The 22,711-nt window shown below is 38.7% G+C and overlaps 1 long non-coding RNA gene across 1 annotated transcript in view; it reads left to right on the top strand.

The window, feature by feature from the left end:
* Positions 1 to 14,909, top strand: part of LOC125171669 (uncharacterized) — a 145,623-nt gene extending 130,714 nt beyond the window's left edge. The window contains exon 5 of the long non-coding RNA XR_007154411.1: positions 14,751 to 14,909. This is a non-coding gene — a long non-coding RNA (uncharacterized LOC125171669). The remainder of the gene's footprint in view (positions 1 to 14,750) is intronic.
* The last annotated feature ends 7,802 nt before the right edge of the window (positions 14,910 to 22,711 follow it).

Genomic DNA, 22,711 nt, shown 5'->3' with positions numbered 1-22,711 from the left:
ATCCGGTTAATTACAGTACCCTCCTGTCCAGGCAGGAGGCTTTGTTCCTGCATCATCTTCTTTGAGGTCGGGTTCTCCCCAGAGGCTCCTGGGCCCCTTTCACTATCATGTGGCCTCTGGTTGCTCCTCCAGAATTCTTCGATGTGTTGTTATCCTAGATGGGAGTGACTTGGACTCATGCTGGGACTTCTGCAGAATTTGAAAACCAGCAGTGGTGATGGACTATGGTGTGGGCTTTAAAGGAGAAGGAAAGGTGCCACAGAGAACATGGGTAGAGGAGAGTCACACGAGATATGATGAATAGGGGATTTTCAGGAATACAAAGAGAACACGTCTTCAGAGGGAAAGGTGCAGTTTCTGAAAGCCCACTGAGGTGAGAGGGAAGTCAGTGCAATAGAAGACCATGTTAGCGTGAAGGGCATGCAAAAGTGTTACAAGGACTAGATAATGAAGAGGCTTGTATTCCATCTTCAGGAGTCGGCAGTTCTATTCTATAGCTCCTAGGTTGCCATTGAAGGATTTTAAACAAAGGAATGACATTTAGTAATACACACACCCTATCACTACTATTAATCCGAGTTCCCTGAAGGCAAATGTTTGATTTTGAGTCATCTCAGTGGTGGCCTCCTCCTGTGCCCAGGACAGTCTCTTATTTATGATAGTTGCTATCCTTGTATTAGGTACTCAGTATGAGTCTGACGCTTGTGCTAAGTGCTCGGTGTGGTGCATTAGAGTTTACCTGAGAAGCAGAACTATTAGAGTCTCTCTGTCTATCATCAAGAGATACTGATTTATTACAGAGAATCAGATCATGCAGTTGTTGAGGGTGAGAAATCCCAGATTTGCAGTCAGCAAGCTGGACACCCAGGAGAGAAAATGTGTTGCTCTAGTCCTAGTCCAAAAGTGTGAGAGCCAGGTGAGCTGATGATGGAAGTGTCAGTCTGCAAGCTGGCAGGCCCGAGAACCAAGAAGGGCAGATGTTTCAGTCCAAGACTGAAGGCCAGACAAGACCAATGTCCCAGCTCAGGTAGGTATTTTTTTTGGTTTTGTTTTTTTTTTCTCTCCAGGTGGGAGGAATTCCCTTCTTTTTGAGAGAGGGTCAGCTGTTTGTTCTATTCAGGCCTTCAGCTGATTAGGTGAGGGCCACCCACATAAGGGAGAGCAATCTGTTTTATCCAGTCTACTGATTTAAATGTTCATCTCATCCGGGGCACCTGGGTGGCTCAGTCAGATGAGCATCTGACCTCGGCTCAGGTCATGATCTCACGATCTGTGAGTTTGAGCCCCGCGTTGGGCTCAGTGCTGACAGCTCGGAGCCTGGAGCCTGCTTCAGATTCTGTGTCTTCCTCTCTCTCTCTGACCTTCCCCCGTTCATTCTCTGTCTCTGTCTCAAAAATAAATAAACATTAAATAAATAAATAAATAAATAAATAAATAAATAAATAAATAAATAAATGTTCATCTCATCCAAAAACGTACTCACAGACGCACCCAGACTAATGTCTGATAAACTGTCTGGGTACCTCCTTCTCTCCCTCTACCACCATGGCTCAGTTAAGCTGACACACAGAATTAACCAGCACACATGAATATCATTCAATTTACACAGGGCAAGGTTATTTCTATTTTCATTCCTGTTTTAAAGAGGGAGAAACTAAAACTTAGAAGGTAACAACAGCTGGGAGTGAAAAGGCTATGACTAAAACCCAGACAACTGATTCCTGGGGCCATATCCTTAACCATCATGCTATATTAAATGTTTTAAAATTGTTTATAGGAGCTCCTGGGTGGCTCAGTCAGGTTAAGTGTCTTGATTTTGGCTCAGGTCATGATCTCATGGTTAGAGGGTTAGAGCCCTCATCAGGCTCCATGCACAGCCTGCTTGGGATTCTCCCTGTCTCCCTCTCTCTGCCCCTCCCCACCCTCTCAAAATAAAAATAAACTTAAAAATATAAAAAGATTTATAAAACTGTCATACAGAAATTTAACAAACATATAATCACTAACAATTATATTAAACATCTATTAATTCCTACATAATGAGTGAATAAATGTACTGTTAATGCCTGTCTTCCAGTAAATCCATGTTTTAAAACTTTTTCCTTGTTCTGCAAAAGAAAGACAAGGTACAGTGAGGGGAGTGTTGCTCAGCAAACACTGGTGAGTCTGGTAGGAGATTCAGTTTCCCTTTCAACTATGACTGTCCCAGGTTATCCGCTGCATTTCAGTAAAGAAGGAAATCAGTACATTAAGATGTGGAGGCAGACAGGACTCTGGGCATTAAATTAGCTGTGTTGTGAAAAGAGGAGACAGACGTAACTAACTCACAGCAAGACTTGCCTTTTGGAAAGAATAATGCTGTGAAATCATTTCCTGGGGATAGTCTTGAGTGTGTTTGAATGAGGTTAGTTAGCTAAACTCATCCCAGAGTCTCAGGAGCCCTAGGGGGGCCTCACCATCATTAATAAGTGGCATGTCCTGGAGATATATGCAAATCACATTCTGCTTTCCTATTGATTTTTGTGGATTACAAAGATATCCATCAGTCAGTGGACACTACCATATTTCTTTCTTTGCCACTCAGTTTTCCCGAGTAGTTTTTTATCTTTGAAGCACATGCTTACACATGGGAGGAGAGTGCTCTGAATCTGAAGAGTTGTTTTGGGAAAGCAAATTTGCCCTCATAATTTATGATAAGTTGCAATATTTTTTTTTGTTATAAATTTCCTTAAATCAGGGCACATATGGATTAATAAGAAAGTATGGTGGAAAATTCTCGATTATGGTGCTAGGATGCATCTTAATATTGTTTACCCAACTGTTTAACACTTTGTCAAATAGATATCAGTTGATTGTTTTCATACTTTTTCAAAAGTAGCAAAAGAACAATAAGCTATTTCAATTTAGGGGTAGGGCCAAGTAAAAGTAAACAAATAATCTTGTTGAAATATTGGCGTACTTAGTATTTGGGAGGATATCACCAACACGACAACCTGGGGACCTCCTGAATTTCCCTCCTTACATGGATGGGGATATACAGCTATGCACAGGTCAGTTCCCCCTGAGAGAAATTTAGAAACAAGTTGAATGACTCCTACACATCAGGCATCTGAGGAAATACCCACATCAAAATGCATAGGAAAAGTTGAGACAGACTCTTGCCATAAACCTCACCCCTGTCACAACATCTTACCATTAGGAGGGAAATCCCCAACTCCCAACTTCTCCCTGAAGAGCAAGGGTGTGGACCACACATCTGGCACCCCAAATTTTAAGACTACCACCAAAGAGACAGGACCCCAAAACACCTAGCTCTGAGAGACATTGGGGCTTGCATTCAAGAGCCCCACAGGACTGTCCCCTCTAGTCTCAGTGAAGAGGGAGCAGAAAAAAATGCAGACTCAATACAGTCCTTACCAAAATTTCCATGGCATTTGTCAGAGAAATGGGAAAAAAAAAGTATTAAAATTCATATGGACCCCCCCCCCCCCAAAGACCCTGAATAGCCAAAGTGATCTTGAGAAAGAAGAACAAAGCTAGGGGCATCACACTTTTGGATAGCAAACTGGGAAATACTAGAAAAAAATTATGTTGGTCTCTGTTCCTGGTTCTTGGCACAGATATCTTAAAACCCTTATAATTTCCTAAGCGATAAGAGCACTAAGAACATCTGTTGTTTAAATATTTGATCTTTGACCCTGGTTCCTGACAGAGAGTTCCTAAATCCTTGAAATTTCCTGTTTGATAGAGTATCTTTTGTTCTAATGAGGTGACTCTTCAGGGCTCTTGAGTAGCTTCAGGATGGGGTTGCCACCAGAAAGACCAAATCTTGACTAGAAGCTCAGAACTTTCATCCCTATCTTCATCCTTCTGGAAAAGGAAAGGGGTCTGGAGAATGAGATAATGATCAATCATACTTTTGTGAGGTAGGTAGCCCTCATAGAAATCCCCAAAATACAGGGTGCGGAGAGCTTCTGGGTTGGTGAACATGTGGAGGTTCGGGGAGAGTGGTGTACAGGGAGAGAACATGGAAGCGTCTCACTTCTTTCCTACATACTTGGCTCTAGTATGTCTTCCATTTTGCTGTTTATGAGTTATGTCATTTTTAAGAAGCCAGTAATTGAGTTAAGTAAATGGTTTTCCTGAGTTTTGTGAACTATTCTAGCAAATTAATCTAACCTGAGGAGGGTGTCATGGGAACCTCTGATTTATAGCCACGGGTCAGAAGCACAAGTAACAACTTGGACTTGGAATTAGGGTCTGAAGTAGGAGGACAGTCTTGTAGGACTGAGCCCTTAACCTGTGGGATCTGATACTGTCTCCAGGTAGATAGTGCCCACCTTCAAATTGTAGAACACCAAGGTGGTGTCACTTAGAATTGCTTGATGTATGGAAAATCCATACATTTGGTATCAGAAGTGTAGGAGTGTGAGAGTAAAGGATAAACACAGGAGGAATTTGTTTTTCCTACTCACAAACTATATTACAAAATTATAATAAAAACAGTATGATATTGACATAAAAACAGACACAAAGTTCACTGGAATAGGATAAAGGACCCAGAAATAAACCCGCACATATATGGTGAATTAATTCTTGACAAAACTACAAAAAAAAAAAAAAAAGAAGAAGAAAGGACAGTGTCTTCAAAAATGGTGTTGGGAAAACACCCTGAAACTCCTAGAAGAAAACTTAATGGGTAAGCTCCTTGACTTTGGTCTTGGCAATAATTTTATGGATTTGACACCTACACCAAAGGCAACAAAGGAAAGAATAAGCAAGTTGGGACTACATCAAACTAAAAAAAAAGCTTCTGCTTGGCAAGGAAAACCATAAACAAAATGAAAAGTCAACCTATGGGATCAGAGAAAATATTTGCAAACCACATACCTGATAAACCATGTTAATATCCAAAACATGTAAGAAATCCATACAACACAATAGCAAAAAAAACAAATAATCCAATCAAAAATAAACAAAGGACCTGAATAGACATTTTTTTCCTGAAGAATGCATACAAATGCCAACAAGTACTCGTGCAACACGTGAGCAACAAGTGATGCCCAGCATCATTAATCATCAGTGAAATACAAGTCCAAACCACAATGAGATATCACTTCACACCTGTTCATTGTCCCTATTCATTGTCACATTGTTCATAATAGCCAACACATAAAAACAAACAAATCTAGTGTCTGTCAATGGATGAATGGACAAAGAAAATGTAATATATATACCTATATATGTATTCCTACCTATATATACTAGTGAGGTATACACATACACACACACCTACACCCAATGGAATATTTTTCAGCTGTAGAAAAGAAAAAATCCTGCAATTTGCGACAACATGGATGAACCCAGAGGGCATTATTTATGCTAAGGGAAGTAAACTGAATGGAGAAAGACACTGCATGGTAGTACTTATATGTGGAATCTAAAAAAAAAGAAAAAAAAGAGGTTGACTTCATAAAAACAGTAGAACGGTGGTTGCCTGGGGCTGGGGGGGGGGGTGAGGGATATGGAGAGAAGTTAGTAAAAGGGTACCAACTTACGGTTATAAGATGCATAAAGTCTGAGGATCTAATGTATTATATGGTGACTATGGTTGATGATACTGTATTGTATAATTGAAATTTGCTAAGGGAATAAAACATGAGTGTTCTTAAATCATCAAAAAAAAGATTAATATGCACAGTTATGGGTGTGTTAATTAGCTGGATGGCGTGACTCCTTTAATAATGTTTACTTATAGCAAATCATCACATTGTATACTTTAAATATGTTACAATTTTATTTGTCAATCATACTTCAGTAAAGCTGGGGGGAAAAAGAGAAATATTTGCATAATTAAGATTGATTCAGATGGGAGTAATGTTGGGGCTTTAGTGGCCCCGGCTGGTAGGAAAGGATGTCCTAAGTCCTGTAGTAGTCTACTTTGTTACACCCAAAAGGAAGCTCCAGGCTAGAATAAGACCAGGGTTCGCCACTTAAGGGAATTCAACATGGGAAATTTTTTTTTATTTGCAAAGAACTAAACTCACTCTTGCTAGTTCAAGTAAAGGAGAGTTTTGAAAATTTACAGGGACACTTCACAAAAAATGAAAGACAACTGTGTACTTTGCTTCAGAAAGGCATAGGCTTTGTTGTAAAGGTCCTAAGGATGGAGTTTTCTCTTGTGTCTGTTTTTTACTCTCTAGCTGCATTAAAAAATGTTGATTGGTTTCTCTGAGTAATACCACTTTCTAAGATAATTAGTAAGTGTGTGGCTAAAAATGACCATCCTGTTCACGACTCTACATGACCTTTCAGTTTAAACATACATGTGCCTGATTATACATTCCCCCCCCCACTTTGTTAAAACTCTTAAGAGAGAGCACTGATTATTTCCTAGTCAATTAGTAGATTGACTTTTCTTGTGTTGCCTTTTTGTGTGTGTTAGGTGTGCAGTTGACTAGGTCACATGCTAAAATGCCCCTTAACAGGTGTTGGGAGCAAAGTTCTCTGAGAAGGGAATGTGGGCTTATTGGTATCCCACTGTATCCCAAATGTGAGTCCCAGAAGGGCCTCTTTTTTAAACAGTGATTATGCCCTGAATCACAGAGGTATCAAGTATCTGTCCCCTGTCATCTCTGTTAAGCAGAACTCAAACCAGTGGCCGCGAGTTTGGCTGACAGGATTCAGTTACCAGAACAGGGGGATTGGCATGCATGTGGCCAAGGCTCCAGCCTGGTATGCTTATGTTCAGAACAGAATCCCAATCCTAGAATGGGAGTAGGTATGAAAATCAGGAACCAAGGTACAGGCACTATCAAATGGATGGGACAACATGACATGTGTTATGAGGAGGCTTATGACTTCAAACAATGACTGCATAAGCTGCATGATGCGTTAGAATCAGCTGAGAAGCTTAATTTCAGGGCATCTGCCCAGATCTAGTGATCTGCTAAGAGAATTCGTTTGACAGTATCAGGTGCTGAATCTAGTAGACGGTTAGGTTTGGAAACCTGTGACGTGCTAGGCTTTCAGATGCCTGCGCGTACCTGATTCTGAGCCAACCTGCAACAGCCTCAAGGGCCTAGTTCCTCTTACTTCCAGGCTAGGGCTCTTTCCTTTGTATTCTGCTGCTGTCTTTATAGTTGAAAGACATCACAACACTCTTCTGTACCTGAGAAACAGGGTTTGTCTTACTGTGACTATTAGATTTTATGCCATATGATCAGGGTAGGTAGGACTCAGATGGATATCATGAGAGAGAGAATTTTGAATATATGCGCCCACAACAATTGGGCTGTATCAGAAAAAGTTAGATTTTAATAAATATTTTTTCAATGGCACACGATAACATGTAAGATGTTACATATCTATGCTGGATCTTCCGGGGGTTCTCCTATGAGCTTTTCTTTTCTTTTTTTTTTTTTTAATTTTTTTTTTTCAATGTTTATTTACTTTTGGGACAGAGAGAGACAGAGCATGAACGGGGGAGGGGCAGAGAGAGAGGGACACAGAATCGGAAACAGGCTCCGAGCCGTCAGCCCAGAGCCCGACGTGGGGCTCGAACTCACGGACCGCGAGATCGTGACCTGGCTGAAGTCGGACGCTCAACTGACTGCGCCACCCAGGCGCCCCTCCTATGAGCTTTTCTAACTCTAGGAACTAGGCTAGTTGCTGAGGCAGATGGAAAGGAGAACATGGCAAAGTATACCTTGACTTTTAAGCTTCTACCGCAAAGTGATATATAATAGTACAGTTCACATTTCATTGGCCAAATCACTCCCGTCACATAGGCAGGGAAGTGTAATCCTACTATAGCCCTGGAAGAAGAGACCTATTCATAATGTCTAGCACAGGGACTTTTGACTTGTCTACTACTACATGCTTAGCATTTAGAACAGTGTCTGGTATATGGTAGGTACTTAAAATATGCTTTGAATAAATATATGAAAGTAAAATAACAGTTCATATCACCTAGGATTAACCTTGGTTCCTGGACACAGTTCTGAAATTATCTTTGTTAGAACCTTTAAGGAAATAATGACAGAAAAAAAAACTATGTTTGGGAAATTGTCTTCAATGTAGATCATTCATGGCTGGGAAGCCTTGAGCTTGAGAAGCATCTAGGCTGCATGAGTCCCTAGTTGCATTTTATATTGGTATAGGAGTCATTTTTTCATGTTTTTTCAAAGGGTATTTGGCAGGTCAGTTTGAATAGTTGTCTGATTTTTAGGATATTAAAGTGTGGGATGTGGAATTGGAGTGTCATTCAGGGATTTCACTACAGAGCTGAGAGTGGAGCCACCATATTGACAATTAACTTTGCAGAGGATGTCATGGGGGATCCCCTTTTCTCCAAAATTATGGTTCCTCTTGGGGTTAACATTGGCTCTTACATGAAATGGCTAGAAGACTGCACTTAAATGGCTATCCCGGGAGGCCTGGCTCCCAGATCTGCAGGCACATTAAGATTAATGGCCACTTCCATTTTCCTGCTTTGTCCTCAGCAAGCATGGGCCCTTAGAGCCACTTTATGCCAGAAGAACAAATGTTTGAAAATGCCCCTTCCGTTTCTGGGAAATCTAAAACCTGCCCATAATTTGGCTAATTTGTAGTTGATCATGGGGAAGATAATGAGTAGCGAAAATTGAGGGAGCAGGGGACAGAGTTGCTAGGAAACAGATTTACTTCTAACATCTAGACAAATAAACTAAAAAAAAAAAATGGTGTTAATGAGTCCGGTTACTGACAATCTCAGTTCCCAAGTAGCACAAATACGGAAATAGCAGTGCCATGAAAAAGCACCAGTCAGAGGCAGAGGCTCTGGGGAAGGGAGCAGACCATGGAGATTCAGCATCTAATAGTACTTTCTTAGAGTCTTCATCTCATTTCACCTCCTCTGCATTGACTGCTGGAAGGGTCAATGAGGGAAGGTGTGTGTGAGCAATTTATAAACTTCAGGGAATTTTGTGTCTGCACAAATCCCAGTTATTTGAGCAGTTGTGAACTCTGATCTCTGTTTCCCCAACCCAGCAAAACTGCTGCTGTCTGCTTGATTCTAGTTTTCTGCATTGTGATTTGGAAAAAATGCCCTCACAAAGAAAGCTGGTGTGTAAATGGGAGGGTTTTATCTCATATGCTTCCCTTCTCTCGAGGCTCAAAGCTTTACCTTGGTTATTGTTCAATACCGGAAAACAATTGTTTTATATATTTCGTTCAGCTTTTATAGCACAGGTTAAATCTGATAGCAGCTACTCTATAAAGGCTAGAACTAGAAATTATTGTAGCTTTCTTACAGCTTTTACTTTATTTTGCTGGGTCAGAAAACAAAAATCCTTCAAGTAGACAAATTAATAAAATAATTATAAATTACATTAGAGTCTCTGAAGAAAAACAAATAAAGGCACTGAAATAGAAGTGAGAAATGGGCAGGATTTTGGATATGGTGGTCAGTGGAGGCTGGTTTGAGGAGTCTGAAGTTGAGATAAAAAGGATGATTAGGACCTTACTTATGTGAAGCAGAGGTAGGAGGGGAGAACAAAAGAGAATTACAAATAAAGGTATGGATTCTGAATAAGTGATGCTTGCTGGAATTTATGCCTCACAAACAAGAGCTCGAGTATTGCATTAAACCTGAGTGCCATGTTTTGAAATAGATAATTTGTTGTAAGTGTTGCTAAGCTGGAGGGCTCCAGAGACCCTGAAAGGGGAAAAATAAAGAAGCCAAGGCTGTATCTAGGGATTGGATATGGGGCAGCATTTGGGAGTATGCTACCATGAGCACTATCTTCAAATGCCCAAATTGCTGTCTTAAAGAGGATAAGCAACGCTCCAGTGCATAGGCTGGCAAACCACAGCCCAAGGGCCAAATCCAGCCACACAGCCTGCATACTAAGAATGGATTTTTACATTTTTAAATGATTACATTTTTGGGGTGCCTGGTTGGCTCAGTTAACTTTAGCTCTGGTCATGATCTCACGGTTTGTGAGTTCGGCCCTGTATCAGGCTCTGTGCTGATAGCTCCGAGCCCAGAGCCTGCTTCATATTCTGTGTCTCCCTCTCCCTCTGCCCTTCACCTGCTCAAGCCTCTGTCTCTGTCTCTCAAACATAAATAAACATTAAAACAATTAAAACAAATTAAATGCTTACGTTTTAAATAGTCCTCTCAGTACCTATATACTTGCTTCCATTTTGTTGCTTGGCCCAACAAAACTTAAACTGTTTATCTGGCCCTTTAAGAAAAAGTTTGCTGACCCTTGCTCTAAAACAATTGCAGGAATTTAATTTGCTGTAGCAAAAGAAATGGGCAGCAGAGTTGGAATACAAATCCTCTAAGGGAAAAGTATTTTTCTAGATGGGGTACTGGAGAGGTCTCCCTCATAGGCTTTCTCCTTACCCCTCATTTCACACTGGCTAGTTTTCCACCTACTCAGCCCATGCATGAGAGGACATTACTTGGCTTCCTGAGAAGAGTGTGGAGGCGCTGGACCAGTGGCTACGGATTTGATTCTGCGAAATTGGACGGTTTTCTATTTAGCTAAGATGATAGTTTGAGTTGAAAACACCCAATTAGTGACTGTAACTAATACATTCTTTCACTCAATTAAATTATTTTATCATCCAACTGGATATAAAGCATAAAGTCCTTCACAAGGATCAATGGGACAGAATAGAAAACCCAAAAAAGGACCCACAACTATTTCGTCCACTCATCTTTGACAACGCAGGAAAGAGTATTCAATGGAAAAAAAGACAGACTCTTCAACAAATGGTGCTGGGAGAACTGGAAGGCAAGATGCAGAAGAATGAAACTGGACCACTCTCTCACACCATACACAAAAGTAAATTCAAAGTGGTTGAAAGACCTAAGTATGAGACAGGAAACCATCAAAATCCTAGAGGAGAACACAGGCAGTAACCTCTTTGACCTCGGCTGGAGCAACTTCTTACTAAACAGGTTGCCAGAGTCCAGGGAAACAAAAGCGAAAATGAACTGTTGGGACCTCATCAGGATAAAAAGCTCTGCACAATGAAGGAAACAATCAACAAAACTAAAAGGAAGCCTATGGAATGGGAGAAGATATTTGCAAGTGACATATCTGATAAAGGGTTAGTATCCAAATTTGACAAACTGAACACTCAAAATACAAATAATCCAGTGAAGAAATGGGCAGAGCACATGAATAAACATTTTTCCAAAGACAAGACAAATCAAAACCACCATGAGACACTACCTCACACCTGTCAGAATGGTTAAAATTAACAACACAAGAAACAATAGATATTGATGAGGATGTGGAGAAATGGGAACCCTCTTGCACTGTTGGTGGGAGTGCAAACTGGTGCAGCCACTCTGGAAAACAGTGTGGAAGTTCCTCAAAAAGTTAAAAACAGGACTACCCTGTGATCCAACAATTTCACTACTAGGTGTTTACTCTACAAAATACTGATTTGAAGGGACACATGCACCCTAAGGTTTATAGCAGCATTATCAACAGCCAAATTATGGAAAGAACCCAGATGTCCATCGATGGATGAATGGATGAAGAAGATGTGGTATATATATACACAATGGAATATTACCCAGCCATCAAAAAGAATGAAATCTTGCCATTTGCAACAATGTGGATGGAGCTAAAATGTATTATGCTAAGTGAAATAAGTCAGAGAAAGACAAATACCAAATGATTACACTCATATGTGGAATTTAAGAAACAAAACAGATGAATGTATGGGAAGCGGAGAAAAAAAAAGAAAAAAAAAGAGAGAAAGAAACAAACCATAAGAGACTCTTAAAGGTAGAGAACAAACTGAGGGTTGGTGGAGGGAGGTGGGTGGGAGATGGGCTAGATGGGTGATAGGTACTAAGGAGGGTACTTTTTGTGGTGGGCACTGGGTGTTGTATGTAAGTTATGAATCACTGAATTCTACTCCTGAAATCAACATTGCACTGTGTGTTAACTAGAATCTAAATAAAAATTTGAAAAGAAAAAAAAAGACAGCTCGTTTAAAAAAATAATAAATATAGCATAAAGTCCATGAGTACAGATTAATGTCTGAAATTAATCTGTCATAAGTCACCAACAACCAAGGGAAGACTAGTTCATAGTATAGTAAACTAGGTGAATTCTCTGGAAACTAGGCTCTGGGCCCAGGTACTTCAAAAGGAAAATACTAATTTCAGAGCAGTCTTTCCTAGCAAAAACCAAACAGGTGATGGAAAACCCTGGAATATGGTGTACCTATTATTCCTTTACCTAAGGAGAACAGTCTGATGGGGAATAATAAATAATAAGATGTGTATAGGATATTCACTTAGTTTTTGTAGGTGTAGTGTAATACGCAGTGCTATAAAATGTAGATCAGAAATGTATTTTGTCTTTGAAGGAGGTTAAAGACAGTTTTCTAGAGAAGATGACACCTAGGTGAAAAATTTTCCCCCAGTTTTATTACGAAATAATTGACATACATATATACTGTATAAGTTTAAGGAATATAGTATGATGGCTTGATTTGTGAAATGAATTATGTGAAATGAATACCACAATAAGTTCAGCTAACATCCATCTTCTCATATGGATAAAATAAAGAGAAGAGAAAAAAGAGTAAAGGGAAAAAAAATTCTCCTTGTGATGAGAACTCATGATTTACTCTCTTAACAACTTCCCTATATGTCATAGAGCAGTGTGACTAGAGTCACCACATTGTACATTACATCCTCAGTACTTACTTATCTGATGACTGAAGTTTGTATCCTTTGATGACTTTCCTCCATTTCCCCCTCCCCCCACCTCATGCCAGTGGTAACCACAAGTCTGATTTCTTTTTCTATGCATTTTTTTTAGATTCCATATATATATAAGTGAGATCATATAGTGTTTGTCTTTCTCTGACTTATTTCACTTAGCATAATGCCTTCAAGAATCATATATAATGTAACCAATATTAGAATTTCCTCATTTTTTTAAATGGCTGAATAATAGTCTGCTGGATATGTATACCACAGCTTCTTCATCCATTCATCCATCGATTGACATTTAAGTTGTTTCCATGTCTTGGCTATTATAAATGATACTTTTATGAACATGGTGTGTAGATACCTTTTTGAGTTAGTGTTTTCATTACTTTTGGACGTATCCCCAGAAGTGGAATTTCTGGATAATATGGTAGTTCTGTTTTTCATTTTTTGAGGATCCTTTATACTGTTTTCCATAGTGGCTGTACAAATTTCATTCCTACCAACAGTGTACAGGATTTCCTGTTCTCCAAATCCATGCCAGCATGTGTTATCTCTTACCTTTTTTTTACAATGGGCATTCTAACGGGTATGGGTATCTCATTGTGGTTTTAATTTGCATCTTCCCAATGACTAGTGATGTTGAGCATCATTTTATATACCTGTTGGCCTTTTGTATATATTCTTTGGAGAAATATCTATTCCAGTTATTTGCTCATTTTAATTGGATCATTTATTTATATTTTGCTATTGAGTTCTAGGAATTCTTTATATATTTTGGAATAAACCCCTTAGATGAATGGTTTGCAAATATTTTTTTCCTATTCTGTAGGTTATCTTTTCACTTTGTTTATGGTTTCCTTTGTTGAGCAGACATTTTTAGTTTGACATAGTCCCACTTATTTATTTTTGATTTTGTTGGTTTGTGCTTTAGGGTCATATCTGAAAACTCATTACCAAGACCATGTCAAGAGGCTTTGTTCCTGTGTTTTCTTCTATGATTTTCATGGTTTCAGGTCTTATATTTACATCTTTAATCCATTTTAATTTAATTTTTGTGAATGGAGTAAAGTAAGGATCCAGTTTCATTCCTTTATATGTGAATATCCAATTATTCCAGCAGCATTTATTGTAGAGATTGTCTTTTACCCATTGAATATTCTTGGCTTCTTTGTCAAATATTAGTTGATCATATATTCTTGGGTTTATTTCTAGGCTCGTGATTCTGTTTAATTGGTCTATTTGTTTCTGTGGCACTACCATAAAATTTTTTTTTGACCCCCAAAAAAAAAAAAATGGCAGGGCCATTCTATACTGAGGAGTTTGAATTTCATCCTGAGGGCATGGGGAACTACCGAAAGCTATTAACAGTGATATGATTGTATTTAAATTTTAGAAAGATTGTTCTGGTAGCCCAATGGGGGAGTTGAGTGGAACAGAGTTAAGACCAGAGCTTGGGGAGTATGTTAAAATTTCTGTTGCAGTTACCCAAGTGATGAATGATAGTAATGCAAGCAGTAGTAGGGGCAATGGGAAGAGGGGGATGAAATACCAAGGAACTGAAATTATAGTATTAAGTATTTCTTGGATGTGTGTGGGGAGTGAGAGAAAAGAGGTCAAGAATACCATTCAGATATCTCTTGAATGAGATGACCACTACAGGAAAGATGCATGAAAAATTAAATGTGAAGGAAGGAATGATTAGAAGTATGCAACAGTACTGAGACTATGAGAGTATTGAATTGAAAATTGGGGAAGTCTTCATGGAAGAAATGGTATTTGAGATGAGCCTTGAAATATGGGTAAGTTTTTATATGGAGTCAGTTGTTCTCCTTATGAGGAGGAGGATGGTGTTTAAAAATGCTTGGTCTAGAGTGATGCATCTAAGGGAGTCATTCTTTGCTTTCATAGGTAGGTACATGTTGGTAGTTCAGTGCTATTGCCATACATCCCCTTATTTGACTGTGATGATGTTCTCAGGAGAAACACATGATAAGTAAAATGATCTCCTTTTCAGGGGGAAGTTGCCAACTCTTGGGTAAAATGATGCTTCCAAGCTCCCCACTTTGTCAGGAGAAGAACCATGGCTTGAACCCACATGGCACTGAGTACAAGGCATCATGAAACTGGATCCAAATAGAAAGTTAACCAGATGCTGCTCACCTGTCAGGTAAGAGTCTGAATTGAAATAGCTCTCTCAAATAAGAGACATTTTTGCAATAGAATCAAGTCATGCTTGAACTGTATATCCTAGAGGCACAAACCCTGAAATCAGGATAGCTGAGTGGGAGTTGTAGAAGGATCTTCAAGGACACTGTGAACTAGACACAACTAAGGAAGGGCTTGAGTGACCTTCATTCTTTTGCTCTTGGGAAACAGTAGCTTGCATATGGCCATTTGGAAAGATGTACCATGAATCCAGGTATTAAAATTCTAATAATTGTTATAGTGCAATAGAATTTTATTTTATTGCTCAAATTATTCAATCTTTGGCCATTGGGAACTTTTCCGATTCTCTTCTGTGTTCTTTTGACATACCTTCAGTATGGGGGGTATTTATTTATTTTTTAGCACTTGTTTGCTTTCTGGCACTGTAAGGTGTTTCAGGCTCATCTTGGAGATTTCCTGCCCCGTCCTAGAATCAGTCATTTTTACAAGGAGGTCTGGTTCCTCTTTGTTTGTTTATTTTTTGTGTTTTTTGGGGGGGGGTTGTTTGTTTTTGGTTAATGATATTAGAAACCAAGATCTGGGTGCTAGATGCTAGAAGTGCTTTTTGCAGCTAGGGTGCCATAGCTTCCAGCTGATAGAGCAAGGAAATATATGTGTGCATCCTAATTGGTGTATGTATGTGTATATGTGTATACACACACACACATACCTACCTATAAATACCAATATATTTAACCATCCGTGTCTATATTAAACTGAATAAAGGTTATACTGATGTCTCTAACTTGAATTCATTATACACAGGTATTTTACCCTCCTGCCCTTGATTATCTGTAATTTTTTATTTCAACCAGGAAAAACCAGGCTCCCACCATTGGTGACTCAGTTATTTAATTGTTCAATTCCAGTATATGTGCTTAATAGTTTCAGAGCTGACTTCCCATGGAAGAGAAAAAAACTATCGAGTAGAGGACAGTGCATATGTATATAGTTCCTTTTGCCTCTGCTCTTACAGACTGCACTAATTGTTAGGTAGGTTTATCTCATCCTCATGACTGATGTTGCTTCATAAATTTGTACCACAGTTAGATTCCTTGGCCACATTATGCCTTCCATCCTGAGATTCCCTGATTATCTAAATCATTTTTTAAAATTTGCATATGTTACTTTCAGTCTTTGTCCTATAAAATTTTATAGGTTTTGACAAATACATTATATATCCACCATTACAGTATAATACAGAATAGTTTCACTGCCCTAAAAAAAAATTCATTGTTTTAACCCTCTACCTCAAACTTCAGGAAAGAAACAGCTTATGTGTTTACCAACTCTATGATTTTGCCTTTCCATAATGTCATATATGTTGGGATCTCCTGGGCCATCCCCAAGTTTGATGATTCAGTAGGAGGACTCACAGGGCTTATTGTATAGTACTTACAGCTAAGATTTATTACAAAATACAAAAGAGAGACTACAAAGTAAAACTGGCAAAAGGAAAGGCATATGGGGCAAAGTCAGGATAAAGGCACAAACTCTAAGAGCTCTCTCCTAATGGAGTCACACAGGGTGTGCTTAATTCCCTCAGCAATGAGTATGACAACATGTATAAAATATTGTCTACCAGGGAAACTCATTAATGACTCAGTGCCCAGGGTTTTTAAAAGAGATTGGTCATATAGGTATACTCTGTATAGCATGTACCAAAGACCTGGACTCATGCAAGGAAAGATGTCCAGCTTACACCACATTGTTTGCACAACAGTTTCACAGTGATTCACTTTTATGAATTTTTGGAATGGTGGGAAACCCCCTGAAATCCAAGTCCTGAAACACCAGCCAAGAAGCAACCTTGGAAACAGGCCTTTCTAAGGATAGCAATCTTAGGCCTTCTTTGTTAACACTTGTATGTACATCATACAGATGAAGTCATATAGTATGTAGTCTTTTCAGACTGACTTTTTTCACTTATCAATGTGCATTTAAGATCCATTCATGTCTTTACATGATTCAATAGCTCAACCCTTTTTTATCACTGCATAGTATTCCATGTTTGGACATATCACAGTTTGCTTATTCACTCGCTTATTAAAGGACATTTTGGTTGCTTCTGGTTTTTAGAGATTATTAACAAAGCTTCTCTAAACATTTGCTTACAAGTTTTTATATGGACATGAGTTTTCTAATCAGTTATGTACCTAGGAGTGTGATTGCTTGATTGTGTGGTAAGATTATATTTAGTGTTACAAAAAATTACCATACTGTTTTCTGAAGTATTTGTAGCATTTTGCTTTTTTACCAGCAATCAATGAGAGTTCTCATTGCTTTAAATCCTTGTTAGCAATTGGTATTATCTAATTTTTAATTTTCATTTCAGCCATTTTAATTGTGCATGGTAGTAGCTCCTTGTTTTAATTTGGATTTCCTTAATGACAAGTGATGTTAAAAATCTTTTCTTGACATTCTATATCTTCTTTGGTGAAGTGTACATTTACACATTTTGCTCATTTTTAAATTAGGTTGTTTGTTTTTCATATATGGGTTGTAAACTTTTGTATGTGTTTTGAATGCAAATCCTTTACAAATATACTCTCCTAGTCTGTGGCTTCTCTTTTCATTGCCTTAACAATGGCTTTCATGGATCAAAGGTTTTAATTTTAATAAAATTCAACTTATCAATTTTTCTCTTTTCTAGATCATACTCTTTGTATTGTATCTAAAAACTCATCACCAGACTCAAAGTCCCTTATTTTTTCTTCTAGAAATTTTATAGTTTTTCTTTTACATTTCTATGATCCATTTTGAGTTAATTCTTGTGGGAGATATAAAGTTGTAAGGGCTCTGTGTTGGTTTATTTTTTTGCATATAGATGTCCAATTGTTCCAGCATCGTTTGTTGAAAAGACTATCCATTCTCCATTGAATTGCCTTTGTGTCTTTGTCATAAATAAGTTGAGAATGTTTGTTTGGGTTTATTTCTAAGAACCCTATTCTGTTGCATGCATCTGTGTTTCTGTTCTTTTTACAAATAGCACACCATCTTGATTACTAGAGTTTATAATGAGTCTTGAAATAAGGTATTGTGTCTTGAAGCTTTTCTTCTTTGGCTACTCTAGGTATTATGTTGGCTACTCTAGGTCTGTTGCCTGTCCGTGTAAACTTTAGAATTAGTTTCTTGATATCTACAAAATAGCTTACATAAGTATATTTTTATTACAGGGCTTTGCAGAACCATTAGTATATTAAAGTGCATTATGAATATCTAAGGAGAATATACACTTTGAAGCATTTCCCAAACTTACTTGACTTCAGTGTTCTCCCCCTGCCCTCCCACCCCCCCCCCCCCCCCGCCGCCAGACCTATATTGCATGACCTCAGAGATTATTTCCTTCTTTTGACATAAGCAAAAACTGAAGCTCACAGAGGAGAAAGTATCTTGCTCTAGACTAGGTTAATAATTTTATTAGGATCAAGGCCTGGGCTAGAAACCTGTTTTTTGTTTTGTGGCTATAAGTATATTTTGGTCATATACATACATGACATACATCTCTATCCAGATAATTTTGTAGTTAGGATAAAAACTCAGAGAAGCATAATATTAGATATTCTCTGTCTCGAAAGATTTCAGTGCTTCATGCTACATGAATGGGTTTTCAGTCAACTTATTCTCTCAAATAATAGTGATTACATATATTACATAGAATAATTTTTTCTTATTCTGATTATTTAAAATTGTACAATTTAGTATTGGGGATAATAATAACATAATCTTATTATCCCATGCTTTTAAAGTCTATTGGAAAAAAAATAAAAAATAAAGTCTGTTGATACTCATTCAATAAACAGGGTGGGATTGGGGACATACTCGTTGAAAACTATGTCAGTGTATTGAAAATACTAAAGTAGATCTGAAGCCCACCAATCTCATAGAGCCTTTATTAGCTTTAAAATTCATTCCCTGACTCTTCTCACTCTCCTTAGGCTCACGGGCTAAGTTTTGTTCCTCTGTTTACTGAAACAGAGGTGTACTAATAAGTGAATCTGAAAGGCTTTCCCTAAGAGGGTTAAATTATTGACCCCTCAGTTAAGTATTGATTCTCTTCAAAAGCTCCATCTGAAGGATCACTGACATGATCGTCAAGGTTCATGGGCTAGATGGTTTACAGAAATGACAAAGTGTGTGCCTCTTTAATACCCCAGCTCTCTGCTTGGTTTATGTCTTTTTACATTATGTTTTGGGAGCAACTTGGGGGCAGTACCAATGGTCGGTTCTGTTGGCGGACTTGTAGCTTTATTTATATAACTGGATTAACAGTACCTAATCATATTCTGAGCGAGAGTGTTCTATAGCAGTTGAATGGTAGCACTCAAAAAAGATATGTCCAAATCTAAAGACTTGGTACCTATGAATGTGACATTACTTGGAAAAAGGGTCTTTGCACATGTAATTAAGTTAAAGAGCTCAAGGTGGGATCACCCTGGATTATACATTGAATTATCCCTAAATTCAATGGGCCGTGTCGTTATAAGAGATAGAAAAGGAGAAGGCACTGGGAAAAGAGGAGAAGGCCATGTGAAGATAAAGGCAGAGGTTAGAGTTTTATTGCCACAAGTCAATGAATGTCTGGAGCCAACAGAAGCTGTAAGAGGCCAGGAAGGATTCTTTTGTAGAGGCTTAGGAGGGAGCCTGGCTCTGCTGACACCTTGACTTTGAACCCTTGCTTCTACGACTGTGAGAGAATAAATGTCTGTTGGTTTAAACCACCAAATTTGTACCGATTTGTGACAGCAGTCACGGGAAATGCACCTTATCTTCCAAGATTTCCAACTTAAGTTTTGAAATATTCAGGGCATCTTTCTGGTAGCTTAAGGTTTATCTACCCACAAGGATCATAAGGTGGAAGAGCTCTGTGAGGGCAACAACATCTGCTTTAACTCATCATAGTGTCCACGTGCCTGGATAGCTCTTGGTGTCATCATAGGTGCAATACTGTAATTTTTAAGAAATACATATTTGGCCAGTGAGATGACCAGAATATATTTCTCATATATATTTGGTTTTTGTTCATCGTTCCTGGCTCACAGATCCTAAAACCCTTGGGATTTCCTATGATGAGAGCTGCGAGGTGTCTTTGTTAAGGTAATCAGGTGACTTTTGGAAAGCACTCAACTAACCTAAAAATGGGGGCCTGGCTGATGGGAGAGCCAGCCTCATGATTAGAGGGTTGGAACGTTCAGTCCCTTTGCCCCCCACCTGTGGGAGGCTGGAGGGTCTGGGGATTGAGTTCATTTGCCAGTGGCCAATGACTTCATCAACCATGCCTATGTAATGAAGCCTGCATAAAACCTAAAAAGGACAAGATGCTTTGGGGTTGGTAAATGCATGTAGGTGCTTGGAGAGTGGCATGCCTGGGGACAGCATGGAAGCTCCCTGCCCTTTTCTCACATCTTGCCCTATGAATCTCTTCCATCTTGATTTTTTCTGAGTTATACCCTTTTATAATAAACTGGTAATCTAGTAAGTAAGGTGTTTCTGCTCTAGCAAATTAATTGAACCTGAGAAGGAGGTCTTGGGAAACTGATCTATAGCCAGTCAGTCAGAAGTACAGGTAACAAGCTGGGCTTCTGACTGGCATCAAAAGTGTCTGTAGGAGGACAGTCTTATGGGATTCAACCTATGGGATCTGATAATATTTTTGGGTAAATTGAATTGAATTCTGACTTTGAGAACTGCTTGTTGGTGTGGGGAGACACCCTCTTCCAGAAAGCAGAAGTGACTTACCTATATGTTTTTAATTTATTTATTCATGTTGCCCAATTCTTGGGTTTATTTACTTGTTTTAACTTGATCATCTTGGCAATGGAGAGAAACCCATGGTTGATAAAATATCCATGTCTGTAAGCGGCTGATGACCGGTTTTACTTATAGATATGAAAGGTATATATTATTTTACATATTATTGCCATTTAAACTTCTCACTCTTAGCCCTTTGGAAAGAGACTTAAGAGTACACTGCTGATTTTAAGGCTCTCAGAGACTGTAAACAAACCCTAAAATCATAAAAAAATCTTGTGGTTTTGTAAACATGCCATTGAAATACAAAAATAGCATTAGGTTTTGTTCATTACTTTCTCTTCATTTTATTGTCATGATACAATTTCCTGCACTTTTGGAATAGCTAAGTAACTATCTACCTTTTTCTAGTTTAAACAATCTGTTCTACATATAAATAACTGAATCTTCATACGTCTCAGCTTTGATTATGTATTTCCCCCACTTAAATGCTTTATCTTGTCTACAAATGTCTACAGAGGGAGGCCCAAACTGCTTAACCTGAACCTAGCCAATCTTTTCAGCTTTATTCCTACCTCCTGCTTATTAAAAGTGCAGAGAGATCCTCCTGACCCATAGACAATGCTTTTCAAACTTTAATGCACGTATGGTTCACTTGGGGGATCTTGCTATAATGCAGATTCTGATTCAGTACATCTGGGGTGGGAACCTGGGTTCTTGCCTTTATAACAAGTTCTCAGATGAAGCTGGTAAAGCTAGTCCAAGAATGACACTTTGAGTAGCAAGACTCTGACAATATGCCCTTCTCCTATATGCAATCATCACATTTTATCGTTCTGTGTTTAGTAACTCTCTTTCCCTTATTGGTGATTGTGTCCCGGAGGACCATAGACCATATTGGACCTATTAGTTTCACTGTTAAATCCCTTAGCACCCATCAAAATGAATCTGAGATTCTTAATACTCTGCTTTGAACAGGGCCTAATTTCCCCCTTTTCTTTAAGCTTCAGGCAGTGAATTGAATCCAGAGAAGGAAAGTGACCTCTCCAGGATAACATTACGAATTTAGTGGCAAAGCTGGGGCTAGTAACTGGTCTCTGAAATAAATACCTACTGTGGCACAAAACTTCAAGTAAAGTTCTTAGGACAAGTAGCACATTATTCAGAACTTGCCCCCCAGGTATTGGATACTTAACATAGAACTCCCACTGCAAGCCCTTTGGCAAATTGCAAATGTCTGAGAGAAGACAAGAAATACCTCTGGGGCATTTCTCAGAGTCCATGGAGGCTCCACAATTAGACTAACAGCTTATAGGATAACTAGAGTGTAGCCAATTGAGAAGGATTGACCTAATTCTTCCTTTTTAAGTACCTTAATTTTATGCATCAGGTAATTAATTGAATGACTTAGTGATTACAGATGCTTTTTCTATCTCCAGCCTGGAATGAAAACAAGTTGCATCAGAAATGTAGGTGGGAGTGGGAGAGATCAGGGCACGGGCCACTTGATCAGAGCTTGCACAGATCCCATGCTGTAATAATAATAATAAAAAAAAAATTACTGTGGTCTTTTATATTTCTCTGAGTAATGTATTTATCTGCCTAGTAGGAGGAAAATACAGGTAATGCCCAAAATAACTTCTAGGACTAGACCATGGTTTCTCAACTTTGGAAGTTTGCATTGACAATTGGGGCCAGATGATGCTATGTTTTAGAGAGCTATCCTGTCTGTAGGATATTTAACACTTCTTGACTTCTACTCACTATATTCCAGTAGCCATTCTTCCTCTCTCCACCCTCCCACCCCAAGTTATGACAATGAAAATGTCTCCAAGCATTGTCAATTGCCTCCTGGACGAAAAAGGGAAAAAAATCTCCCAGTTGAGAACAAGTGGACTAGACCATTGGTCAGACTAAGTATGTCTACAGGGCTGTTGCATACAGCTACACAAATGGTATAGTAACAATTCCACAGAGTGCCATGCTCATAGATTTCAATAATGTTTGGGGCAACTTTTT

The sequence above is a fragment of the Prionailurus viverrinus genome, chromosome A1, assembly GCF_022837055.1.
Source record: "Prionailurus viverrinus isolate Anna chromosome A1, UM_Priviv_1.0, whole genome shotgun sequence".
Classification (NCBI taxonomy): domain Eukaryota; kingdom Metazoa; phylum Chordata; class Mammalia; order Carnivora; family Felidae; genus Prionailurus; species Prionailurus viverrinus.
Note: the sequence above shows the minus strand (reverse complement) of the source record. Positions and strands in the feature narration are given on the sequence as shown.